Genomic DNA, 13,870 nt, shown 5'->3' with positions numbered 1-13,870 from the left:
AACATCAGCTCTGCATTACTGCTTGGGATGAAAAAGCGGGAATAGAAGTTATACAAGAGTTGATCATAAGTTGGTACTAGACCCAATGCAGTCACACAAAACTTGTAAATAATTGACTCCCTACACAACCTGTGTCTGCAAGGAGAAAAGACATAGAACAGTGGGGAGTAATGCAGTGCCAGAGCAGTGCAGACTGTCCTTCCTCCTCTCCTCTCCTTCCTTGTTAGATGAAAATGTTCATTTTTTAATGACCAAAGGTAAAGGTGGTTCTGTACTCTGCCTTATCACTGTAATGATGCATTCTTTAGAAGAATTTTTGTCAGACACTTTTGGAAGAATGAAGCAATTTACAAAAATGAGAAAAAGAAAAAAAGTAGAGAGAAAGGCAGAGACATATAAAGGTTGATCTGAAGATTTTCAGATCTGAAAAAGAATTCTATATTCTTTGTACTATTTAAACCTAACCTAAAAAATAATATGTGAAAAGTGTGTATGTGTTGATACATGTTCTGTTTAGCATAATTTAGAATGATGAAACATGTAAGACAACCAAAATATTCATCTATAGGAAAACAGTTAATCAGAACACATTCATACCACCTTGGATTGGAAGAATCAATATGGTGAAAATGATAATACTACCCAAAGCAATCTACAGATTCAATGCAATCCCGATCAAACTACCAATGGAATTCTTTACAGAATTAGAACAAAAAATTTTACAATTTGTATGGAAAGACAAAAGACCCTGAATAGCCAAAGCAATCTTTTTTTTGTGTGTGTGTGTTACGCGGGCCTCTCACTGTTGTGGCCTCTCCCGTTGCGGAGCACAGGCTCTGGACGCGCAGGCTCAGCAGCCATGGCTCACGGGCCTAGCCGCTCTGCGGCATGTGGGATCTTCCCGGACCGGGGCATGAACCTGTGTCCCCTGCATTGGCAGGCGGACTCTCAACCACTGTGCCACCAGGGAAGCCCCAAAGCAATCTTGAGAAAGAAAAATGGAACGGGAGGAATCAGGCTCCCCAACTTCAAACTATACCACAAAGCTACAGTAATCAAAACAGTATGGTACTGACCCCAAAACAGAAATATAGATCAATGGTACAAGATAGAATGCCCAGAGATAAACCCACACACATATGGGCACCTAATTTATGACAAAGGAGGCAAGAACATATAATGGAGAAAAGACAGCTTCTTCAATAAGTGGCACTGGGAAAACTGGACAGCTACATGTAAAAGAATGAAATTAGAACACTACCTAACACCATACACAAAAATAAGCTCCAAATGGATTAAAGACTTAAATGTAAGATAATACACTATAAAACTCTTAGAGGAAAACATAGGAAAAGCACTCTGATGTAAATCATAGCAATATCTTTTATTGATCCACCTCCTAGAATAACAGAAATAAAAACAAAAGTAAACAAATAAGACTTAATTAAACTTAAAAGCTTTTGCACAGCAAAGGAAACCATAAACAAGACAAAAAGACAACCCTCAGAATGGGAGAAAATATTTGCAAATGAAAGAACAGACAAAGGATTAATCTCCAAAATATACAAACAGCTCATGGAGCTCAATATCAAAAAAACCCCAAACAATCCAGTTAAAAAATGGGCGGAAGACCTAAATAGACATTTCACCAAGGAAGACATACAGATGGCCAAGAGGCACATAAAAAGATGCTCAACATAACTAATTATTAGAGAAATGCAAATTAAAGCTACAATGAGGTATCACCTCATGCTGGTCAGAATGGCCATTATCAAAACATCTAGAAACAATAAATGCTGGAAATGGTGTGGTGAAAAGGGAACCCTCCTGCACTGTTGGTGGGAATGTAAATTGATACAACCACTATGGAAAACGGTATGGAGGTTCCTTAAAAAACTAACAAATAGAACTACCATATGACTCAGCAATCCCACTACTGGGCATATACCCTGAGAAAATCATAATTCAAAAAGAGACATGTACCACAATGTTCGTTGCAGCACTATTTACAATAGCCAGGACATGGAACCAACCTAAATTTCCATTGACAGATGAATGTATAAAGAAGATGTGGCACATATATACAATGGAATATTACTCAGCCATAAAAAGAAACAAAATTGAGTTATTTGTAGTGAGGTGGATGGACCTAGAGTCTATCATACAGAGTGAAGTAAGTCAGAAAGAGTAAAACAAATAAAGCATATATATGGAATCTAAAAAAAAATTAAAATGTTACTGATGAACCTAGTTGTGGGGCAGGAATAAAGAGGTAGACATAGAAAATGGACTTGAGGACATGGGGTGGGAGTGTGAAGCTGGGTGAAGTGAGAGTAGCAACGACAGATATAGACTACCGAATGTAAAATAGTTGGCTGGTGGGAAGCAGCAGCATAGCACAGGGAGATCAGCTCCTTGCTTTGCGATGACCTAGAGGGGTGGGATAGGGAGGATGGGAGGGAGGCTCAAGAGGGAGGGGACATGGAGACGTGTGTGCATATGGCTGATTTACCTTGTTGTGCAACAGAAACTAACATAGTATTATGAAGCAATTATACTCCAATAAAAATCTATTAAAAAATTTTAAAATGTGGCAGTTTGTATTAATGTTTGTAATATTACCTGCCTATTCTAAAATACCTGTCCTGCTGATGGCAGAATGGACTGTGAGGTTCTTTTTTACCAGTGAAACATGAGAAGAAGTCATGTGAATAGCTTCCAAGATGAAGATTTGAGTCAGTGCCTTCTTCTTTCATGTTCTCTATAAAGAGAACCATTGTTCCAAATTGAGCCTGCTCTGTCAGACTGAGTCCCACAGGGACAATTCACGGAGCTGAGTGGCAGCTCCTCCTTGGTAGATGTGTAGCAAATAAACCAGCATGACTGTGGTAAATCAATTGGATTCTGAGATTATAGGGTCATTTGTTATTAGCACAGCATGATTTATCCTGAACCGACTATAATGTAGACTTGTCTGTATAAATGAGGCAGTCCACATGGTTGGGTAGTGGTGGAAAATCCAAAGTAATAGATTCCTGTTAGGCCCTGCAGCTCCTTTGGAGTATTAGACCTTTCTCTCCACTATCAGGTTCAGCGTATGTCATGCTGGCTCATGCTGTGGCATAATTCTAATTATAAACCTAGTAAAACAGGAGGGGAAGAGGGGCAGTTCCTAAAGAGAGCAGGTGTTGTCTTGTGGAGGGGAGGTCTCTGCATTTTCTTCCTTCATAGAAGAAATTAATTCTACCACTTATATCTTGATTTTGGTGTCAAAATTTTGGTGTCATGGGGTGAGCCATGTGCTCGGGTTGAAAAGGTTCAGAGTATTCAGGGAAGTGAAAATCTTCACAGGCACCCACTCAGACGTCTGCATCATGCAGGTCAGAGTTTTCCCAGCCTGAGCCTTTGCCTTGTTAAAGCAGACCATCTTAGTTCAGCCTTTAACTATCCTTGATGTTCAATCTCTCTAACTATTGAGGTCTGTGCTTGGTCTTTGACTTCTCCTTTCTCCCCACAATGGGTGATGAGAGCTCATCAAAGAGGCTCCCCAGGTTTCATACCTTGATTTTAATTGCCTGTCACTCACCCTGAGCTGTTCATTATCTTTTTGTGAATGTAAATGGCACTTTGCAATAGCCATTGGATCTCACTGCTCTTAGAGCTACAAATCTTTCACACGTCTTGAATATTGATACTTTCCACTGGCTAGTCAATTTGTTTCTTATGATATATTAATCCATTCAGCAGTGATATTTTTTTAAACAACTGGACTACCATCCTGTATCCAGGGATATTAAATTTCTTTTCATGATAATGAGAATATTTTAAATAAGATTGTCCTGATGGTTGTACAACTCTATGAATACACTAAAAACTGAATTGTATGGTATGACATGTAAATTGCATCTCAGTATAGCTGTCAAAAAGCCTTAGAAACACATGCTTTATAAAAATTATGATATAAATTTAATGATATTCTATATTCTATTAACTATCAATTACTGATATTATCTTCCAAATATTTTCTGATATAATTTCCCAGGAAATATGCAGTTTATGTGAAGGTCCAATATGCTTTATTTTAAATAGTGATATATACTTTTATACTTTTTTTTTTAGGATTGTTGTCAAATAACAGTTTATTTATTTTTAAAATCGCAAAACATGTTCTAGCACATTCAGTAGCAAAGATCTACCGGTGGTACACACATTAAGAAGACACACATTAGATTTCTAGTTGGGCTGATTCAAATCTATACGCCTGGAAAGGTGGTTGTGCTTAGTGGAGCTTTTAAGAATCAAAATGCAAAGCAATGCATAAAAACAAGTTTGAAAATGTCAAAGAGTTTTAAGATAGACTTATTACAGTTTAGTGTATTATACCATTTATGTCCATTTTCCAATAATCAGTGAGGACTTTTATGTCAAGTATCTTATATTATGCCTTTATATCTGGTTCATACAAATACTCAATGAATGCTTGATAGATGAATGACTGTATGGCAATGAACCTATAAATGAAGAACCTATAAATGAAATAACTTCAATGGTGACATTTCAGATGTTGTTAGAAGCTAGTGTAGATATGCAGAAAGGTACCCTTGAGCTTGAAGTGTTTCAAGTACCATCATAAAGAGATTAAACTTTTATAATGATGTATGTAGACAGACACATTGTGTAGACAAATAATGTTGCCTGAAAAACTGAAATATTAATTCACATGTATAAAGTTCACATTGATATAACTGACTTTCAAAAGAGAAAATTCATATAGCACATGTTTTCTACAAGTAGCCACTATTCCCCTTACAACATGTCTGATCACTCAGCATGAAATTACTATAACACTGTTATTCAGTGTTTAAAGATCTAGGAAAGGAAAAACAAACTGGCAGTATTAAAATTATGAACATAAGCTTGAGGATAAAAACAAGCAAGTATGCTTAGGACGATGGTTGTAGCAGATAAGTATGATGCTTGTTAAGGTATATCTTGATTTTGGTCTCAAACAGCCTTCAACATTTCCTATCTAAATCCTTGAACTAATTTTGTTAAATGGAAAATGCTAAGCAGTTCGTCTTAAAACTGCCTGTAAGACCTACTCAGGCTTAAGAATGATTTGAACAGACATCAAGCTGAAATCTAACTAGTGGTAAAGACAACACGGCTCAATTTGTTCTATGTGAACTAGATCTAAATTGTGCTGTAATAAATGACGTATAATAGTTCTAGGAGAGGAGTTATAGTAATCATACCAAACTGTTTTCTAAGGAAGAATCAGATTTTCAGTCAATATAAGCTTGGCCTGCCCATGGAACTAGCCTGTAAAATAGGCTTATCTCTCTAAAGACTGGACAAAAAGTAAAACTTCCCTTATCAAACCTATTCACCCCTTTGGACTAACGTTAATTATCGGGAGTCTCTTGCTACTACAAATTTTCTTTCCATTCCAATAGGCTTAAACTTGCATTTGTGTAAAAAACATTTAGTTCCTACTCCATACCATGTTAAACTTAAAAAAATTATTGGACTTATCATTTATTTTCAGGTAGCTTAAATGAAATTTCATCCTTATTTTTTAAAAGCAGCATTTAACTACAGTGTTCCAGACAAACAAAATCTCCCATAAGAATTATGAATACTACTTTTTTTTACTAGACTAAAATTCTATACAGCACTAAGGAATACAATGGCACAGATGTAAAAATAAAAAAAAAACAATGCATACTTTGAGAATTATCTATTTATAAATGGGTAAATGCATAGCTTATATATTCCACTACTGATACTTTCAGGTTTGATTGTAGTAGGTATTTAACTAAAATTTTATTAAGTGCCTTCCGTGTGAAGAATATTGTATAGTTTTTGATTTAACGAACCTGGCAATTTTTCTTAAGACTTCTAATTTTAAAAAAAAGGTTCTAGGTTATAAAATGAAGTGAACAAAGCACAAGCTGAAAACAAATATAAGAATATAGAATTTAGGAGAATCCAGTGACACGGAGCTAATCGGCAAAAAGTTTCTAGAGGAGGAGGAATTTGTGTCTGGGGCCTGAAGATCATGCCTAACTTGGAAAAGTACAGGGTGGAAAACAGATACTCCAGGCTGGTCCTTAGTGAAGTATGTAGAGAGAAACAAGTAACCTATTGAGAATTATACTGATAATTATGAATAAGGACAGCTAATATTTATTGACCACTTACATTTTTTTCAAAACACTTGCTAAGTGCATTACTTCTGTTATCTCTATACCTTCATCAGCTCTATGAGACAGTTACTATTATTATTCCCATTCTATGATTAGGGCCTCTAGGCCAGAGTGGTCAGGTTAAATAGCTAGTAAACTATGGAGCTAGGGTTTCAGACCAGGTGAATTTAACTGCAGAGCTCACTCTCTTTTCCACAGTATCCTCTATATTCTTATTCTAATCACATGCAGATAAGATTTTGGGGTACTATATATCATTTCTGAGAATACCCTTAAAATAATTATTTCATTCTACCCAAAGTATTCATAAAACTGATATATATTCTATTCTTGTATTATAATTCTTAAAATATTTATTTTAGCATCCTGATATAAAAAGAGATGCTTAAAGGCCCAAACTGTGTTGCCTCAGGACATTAATATGCACAGAAAAACCAGCTGAAGAAACAGTTGTTGGACTTAATTCACCCCTTTTGATATCAATTAAAGAGAATGCTTCTAATGTAACATAGGGGGAAAAGTCAGTATTTCTGAAAAAGATACATGAGGAACTGATATTTGATATGAAAAACAATTAGAGGTCATTAGCATTTTCTTACACAGAAACATAATACGATGAAAACAGAACTTTATATATAAAATATAATACATTTTAAGTGTATTTATAAACATCATATATATACTTAGTTATTTTTATTAAATTATATATAGATATATAGTTGGGGGTGATATATTAAATAGATATATAGACATATCTATCCATAATTTAATCAAAATAACTAAATGATCCTCTCTAGCATGTCTAAAGAAACCAACTTGAGAAGCTTGGAACTGGGTGGAAACTAACTCCTGATCCACATAACTTGAGAGTTATTTTTTCACTGAGACTCTCTCTGACTGGGTAAAGGTAAAAAAAAAAAGTCATTATTTGATGGACGGGACTTTTTCAAAATTTTTAGAAAAACACCTGAAAATATAAAGAGGAACAAGACAACAGATAAGTAAGTGCATATCAAAAATAAAAGGATATTTAAAAGTTAATGGTGGATTCCATAGGTTTAGAGATCAATACACTCCTTTTTGTATAAAACGTAACAATAGCAAAACAAAACAAAACAAAGCAAAAAAAGCACATATGAAGAAAACCAAGAAGAAATACCTTAGCTCAAAAACAAGAATAGCTTAAAAGATAGACATTACTGGGTTTCCCTGGTGGCACAGTGGTTGAGAGTCCGCCTGCCAATGCAGGGGACACGGGTTCGTGCCCTGGTCCGGGAGGATCCCACGTGCCATGGGGCGGCTGGGCCCGTGAGCCATGGCCACTGAGCCTGTGCGTCTGGAGCCTGTGCTCCGCAGCGGGAGAGGCCACAACACTGAGAGGCCCGCGTACCGCAAAAAAAAAAAAAAAGATAGACATTACTATATATAAAATAGATAAACAACTAGGACCTACTGTATTGTACAGGGAATTATATTCAGTATCTTCTATAATCTACAATGGAAAAGAATCTGAAAAAGAAAATATATATATGTATAACTGAATCACTTTGGGGTACACCTGAAACATTATAAATCGACTATATTTCAATTAAAAAAGAAGAAGAGGGCTTCCCTGGTGGCGCAGTGGTTGAGAGTCCGCCTGCTGATGCAGGGGACACGGGTTCGTGCCCTGGTCCGGGAAGATCCCACATGCCATGGAGCGGCTAGGCCCGTGAGCCATGGCCGCTGAGCCTGCGCGTCCGGAGCCTGTGCTCCGCAACGGGAGAAGCCACAACAGTGAGAGGCCCGCGTACCGAAAAAAAAAAAAAAGAAGAAGAAGAAGAAACCAACTTTGCTGTCGTCTTGATCCCTAACTTCTAACCTTCATAATAGTGACAAAATAAATTTCTCTTATTTAAAAAATAAACACAAAAACAAGATTATCATGTTCTTGGGTCAGAAGCAGGAGAGAGTCAAAGCAGAATTTTGTTCTCTGAACTTTACAAAATGAAGGTGCAGCCTGCAATTCAGCTTTGATTAACTATAGGGATAAAAATATGCCAAAAAAAGATAGCACTACAGCTGAACTCATAGGTTGAAGTGAGGACAAGGTTAGAATTTCTTTACTTGTAAAAGGAGTCTCCAACTCCCCAAGCCCACACACACAGGAAAGAAGTGTACCTAGGAACATCTCACATTTGTGATAAATACGCAGCATGTAACTTTTGGCTGAGATGAGTTACTAACTTGTTGGTGAATGGACGTCTGATGTCACAGTATCTCCCTGTAGAAAGAGCCCTAAAACTCATGTAAGACCTGATTTCTGACTGGGGAAACTGGAATCAGGTTCAGGCAATCACAGTCCCGCTCAACAGGTATAGGTGAGCAGAGTAGAAAAGAGGAGCAAAGTTAAAAGATCAAACAGAAAACGAAAATTTCCCCACAAAATAAGTCTTTGAACCCATATTCTAAGATATATAAGAAATCTATTTCTAAGAAAGTAAATAAAGTCTAAATCAGACCACAGAGGGAGGCATTGCAAGAAAAATCAATTTTACAGGACAGGGTAACAAGATTTCAAAATAATATTTAGGAATCTCAAAGATACAAATGAAATAATAACATTTAAAATAAAAGCCTGATACACATGAACCATTTTCAGAGTGAAAAAACATTAGCACTAGGTGCTATAAAAACAGCTGCAAAACTTGAAAAAAAATATGGTTATTGAAATAACACAAAATAAAACTATAAATGAGGTGAACCTTTGTATAGCTATGATTGAAAAGATAAATCAAATCATGGAGAAAAATAACAAAGAATTCACTAAGAAATACACACAGAGAAACAAACATATGTATATAGTCTCTTTTACCATCTTCAAAGAATTTCTATATTAATGTCATATTTATGGAATCAGGCAAACAACACTTGTATCTTAAAGACTCCACAATTGATGCCATATGCAAAACCATTATCAGGTCTAATAACCTGGATTAAAACAATAAGAAAAGTATTGAGAGTTTTCATATTCCCCCATAATCTGCTTTCAAAAAATCCAGGGGAAATAAAAAATAAAACACAAGTATGACAGAAATCACTTTACTTCTGAAACTCTTAACAGTTAAGTTGTATCAGCTATTTTGAACTCCAGTATTATACTTTAATTAGAAATAAAACGTAGGTTAATCTAAAAGAAAAACTTAGATGCATTTTTTAAAAAGAAAACTTTTAGCATGGTGAAAATGTGTGATTGTGGTTAGTCATTTGTTCATATCTAATTGGTCAATAAATGGGATGCATATCTTTTGTTGTAAATGTGTGAGTGAATAAAAGGTATATATAACCACAGCTGTCTCTCCATTTCTCTATTACCCAAACACATTCATACATGTGTGGGGATAGATACATTCCTACGTGTGTGTGCTTGTGTGTATGTATGTATGTATATATATACATACATACCCACAAAATATCCTACTGAATCTAATTCAGGAATGTCATTTTTTTTAAGAAACTATATTTTCTGTCAATCTTATTTACATTTTCTGTTTAAGATTCTGTGGAAGAACAACTTAAGACCACTCAGTGGCTGTTCCTACCTGTTCAGTGGCCTGAGCAGTGGAAGCTGCAGTTCAGTCCCCAGTAGTGAGCTGAGCGCCGCAGTCTTCACGAGGGAACTGCTGGATGGCCACAGAGGGCACCTGCAGACCTGTCTGCAACCTCAGGTCGAGTACAGTAAATTCTTGGGAGCTGGAGCAGTCCAGTCACCTGGAAATTCCTCCTGGGTCACACCCTTTCCAGCCACCGCCAGCTCTTCCTTTTCAATCTCTTCAGCACCTCTGTAGTAGAGATCAGACTGATCTGACCCCGGGGGTTCATGGGAGACAGTGCCACGCATGCGCAGATCTTCCCGCGTCTCCCGCCGCTGCCGGCCCCGCCGCCGCCGCCGCCGCCGGCCCCGTCCCCGCCCTCGCCCCCCGCTCCACACGGCCCTCCGCCACATCCACCACAGCGGGCTATCATGTGAGCTCTCTTATCTTTGCTCGGGGATGGCAATGTCCACATAGTGCAGAGGAGAGTCTGTGTGACGCAATGACGGTAGGTGGGTTAACGTAAGACACCTCTGAGATCAGCCCTGGATCAGTAACCAAGGGAAGTCGTGGCTCCCGGAAGGCTACCTAGATCTCGTTAGGGAAGGTTCCAGGAGAAAAACAGCCAGCAATAGGAGGGGTCCAGTGGCAGCAGCAAACTTCAGCACAGCTTGCTAGCCAGTATTCCCGGAGGATACAACACTGACATCTGCCCCGTTTTCAATGGCACCAGTGGCACGAGCTGCCAGCAGAAGCTTCTCCCAGGTCCTTTTTAGGTGTATGAGGTAATACCATCACTTTTCATTTTGAAGATGTACTGTTCTGTTGGGTAGTCAAGGTTGATGCTACCTAGGTGGGTTCCTGCTGCAAGGAATTTGAGGACATCCTTCTCCTTTATTTGCAGGACATCAAGGGATCGGGTTTCCTTTAACTTAACGAGATGAACCCAGAGCAATGCTGTATGGACCCCTCTCTGGGTAGCGCAGAAAAGCAGGAATGTCTCTTTTAATAAATAAAGAAAAGCATTATATTAGCAAAAAAAAGAAGTAATTCTTCACAGCAGTAAATATTTGGCAACTTTCAATTAATGCAAAAATAATAAACCAGGTATAAATATATTTCCTCTAATAAGTTAACTCTGATGATCTTGGTTTATCATGTTTACTGATTAGCAGTGGTTGAACATAACATTATTATTTAAACAGGTGACATTAATGTGGCTTAAGCAGCTAACAATTTTTTTCTGTGAATGTGGAAATATATAGCATACTTTTATATTCTGGGCCTGAGAGAAAGGAATGATAATGTTGATACCATTTTAAAACTATTTTTTTTCTCATAAATTGAGAGGAGAGAGATGTTTTCCATCACAGTGGTCACTCATTATGCTCTCTAATTGAGTAGGTTGAGGAGATAATACCCATAACAATAATTCTGATGAAATTCCTACTCCTTTTTAATGATCTCATATCATATGTATTTTTCTATTCATAGTTTCTATTCATAGTTTCTATTCTAGGGGCAAAGATGCTTTTTAAAGCATAATTAATAATATTTTCTGCCTAAGGGGCTGCATTATCTGGTGAAAACTGTAGTTTTCTTGGACTAAAAACTCATTAATGTTGAAATCAATGGATATATGTTTTGTTCATTGCGATTCAACTCATTTCTCCATGAGTTACACTGTAGACCAAAATACTTGACTTCATTCTTTTTTCTCAAGAGAGAAGAATTTGAAAAGACAATGCAGTTGACAGAGAAGATCCTGGGCTTTAGCAGTAATGAGCTAGAGTACCAATGAGGAAAGAGGATTAACTGTATAAGCCTCAGATTTATAGTCTAAAAAATGCAGACTATAATAATATTTGCCTTGCAAGGTAGATAGCATTAAAGTAACATAGTAAAACACTATGAACTGCCTACACATCAAGTTATCCATTGCCTTAATGGTGTGCCTTTTATATCTACCAAATTTCAATGGCTTATAACAAGAAACATTTTCATATGCTTATACATCTATTTATCTGCTGAAAGGTCTTTTCATCTCTGCTACACTCATCTGACCTCAGCTGGGTTTCTTCAGGAGCATGTGGTCAGTTGTAAGTTGTGGAAGAACTATTGATACCTGGTTTCAAATGTCTTTAGCTGGGATAAATTTACTCTCTTCCATATGGTCTCATTGTCCAGCATTCCAGCATGCTAGCTGGTACTTATTAGCATATGATTTGATGATGGTGCTGGAGGGAAGAGTGTGGAGTCCATGAGTAAGAGTAGAAATGTGCAAGAGTCTTGAGCCCTAGACTTGGAACTAGCACACAGCTATTCCTGCTGCTTCCTACTGGCCAAGTCAAGTGACAGGGCCAACTTGGATTTGAGATATGGAGAAATTGACTCCTCTTCTTCTTAGGAGGGTTTGTGAAGTCTATTAAAAGGAGTATAGATACAGAAGGGAAGAATTGGGAGCATATTTGTAATTAATCTACTACAACCTGGCCCAAAGGAAGCAAAAAATATTTTTTTCTCTATCTATTGATATAAACACTATGCATAAATTAACTACCAAATCCTCCATAAAAGGCAATATTGGATACGTAAATTAATTCAGAATCCAGAGTACTAATCTTTCTAAAGAATAAACACAATGTTCAGATTTCCCTTAAATATCATACTTTCAAAGATTTGCCTTCATCTGGCAGAGAGGGTGTCAGGTAGCTCACGCACCAGGCTACCTCTTCAGTCTTATCACTCATTGCTCTCACCAGCCTCTCGCATATGTCAACCAAAAGAACCGTGAGCTATAAAGAGGCAAAAAGGCAGTTTATTTGGTGACTTAGAACTGCTATTTGGGGATCACAGATTCTGGAGGAACCCAGAATAGTGTCCCATCAGAGAAAATGGGTAAGGGTTTTGATGGGGAAAAAGAGAGAAGTTCATGCAGGCTTACACAAGTTGTTTACCAAAACTTTGGATTGGAGGATAAATTTGTTCTACACGTACAATTGTGTTGTGGAGCACATCTCATCATTTACTAGGGAAAGGTATGTTTTCTTTCGTCCAGAAAAAGTCCAGTTCTCAGCATTATTCTTTGGTTTTGGCAATTCAGCAACTATTCGGCGGTTTGATTTTAGACTGTTCAACAAAAGTTCAGCCCAGGCAGGGAACATGGAGGTCCTCAGGTCACATTTCAGTCATTCCTGACACAGCTCCTTTCACACATATATCCACAATAAGCTTTTTTGGGGCTTTTGCACATTCTTTCTTTTCACCATTTCTCCTTATCCAGCAGATACCTTCCCATACTCAAACTTTCAGCTCAGGCACCCACTGGTTTGATGCTCAATCCCATCGTATGCCTGTCTCTCTCAGAGCTGGGGATTTTTCTGTCAGCCTCTTCTAGTAGATCATGACCTTCTGTAGGAGGAATTTTCACCTTTATCTCTGTTGTCTCAGTGCTTGGAACGTAGAAGTGTGTAACATATATTCAATGAACAAAGGCATATATCTTTCAAAAAATAATGTTTTGTAGTGAATGGCATCCCATATATTTAGTTCAATTTTCTTAACCCAGTAGGGCAAAACACCGTACTAAAGATAGGATATAATAATGACAGAAGAAATAGAATTCTATTTCCAAGAGGCTTGCTCTTTTAGGGAGAAAAAAAGTAGATCTAGAGAGAAATACTATGAAGTACTACATTTTCCATAGTGGATTACAGTTTGGAAGTCAGTCTAGCATGTTTGATACCCAGCGTGTTTTCCCCAGTAGAATAAAATAACAGGAGATCTCGATTATAACCATTTTGTTTTATTTCTTTTAAGCGCCAAGGGGAAAAAATATAATTTATTTGTTTTTCGTTTGAAAGGGAAATAACCCCATTTCAAGCATCTCAGTGCTAGAAAAGGCACTGTGTATTCCCCATGAAAATACACAGATGCTCATATATTTGTAAAATTAACATACATCTTCCACAAGGAAACGTATGAAGCCTCTTTCATTGAAACATTTTAATTTAAATGGAAAGTCTAGTGAGAAATAGCTGAACTTTCTTTGAAAACTCAATAGCAGGCAATACTGAATTTCAAGCACCT

The 13,870-nt window shown here is 37.2% G+C and overlaps 1 long non-coding RNA gene and 1 pseudogene across 1 annotated transcript in view; both read right to left on the bottom strand.

Annotated features, from left to right (window-relative positions):
- Positions 1-10,047, bottom strand: part of LOC137231263 (uncharacterized) — a 131,641-nt gene extending 121,594 nt beyond the window's left edge. Inside the window, exon 1 of the long non-coding RNA XR_010946431.1 lies at positions 9,791-10,047. This is a non-coding gene — a long non-coding RNA (uncharacterized lncRNA). The remainder of the gene's footprint in view (positions 1-9,790) is intronic.
- Positions 10,048-10,066: 19 nt separating this feature from the next.
- LOC137231117 (uncharacterized) lies at positions 10,067-12,945 on the bottom strand (annotated as a pseudogene).
- Positions 12,946-13,870: the final 925 nt, after the last annotated feature.

This window comes from Pseudorca crassidens, chromosome 9, assembly GCF_039906515.1.
Source record: "Pseudorca crassidens isolate mPseCra1 chromosome 9, mPseCra1.hap1, whole genome shotgun sequence".
NCBI classification, from domain to species: Eukaryota; Metazoa; Chordata; class Mammalia; order Artiodactyla; family Delphinidae; genus Pseudorca; species Pseudorca crassidens.
The sequence above is the reverse complement of the archived record's forward strand: the minus strand, read 5'-3'. Positions and strand labels throughout refer to the sequence as shown.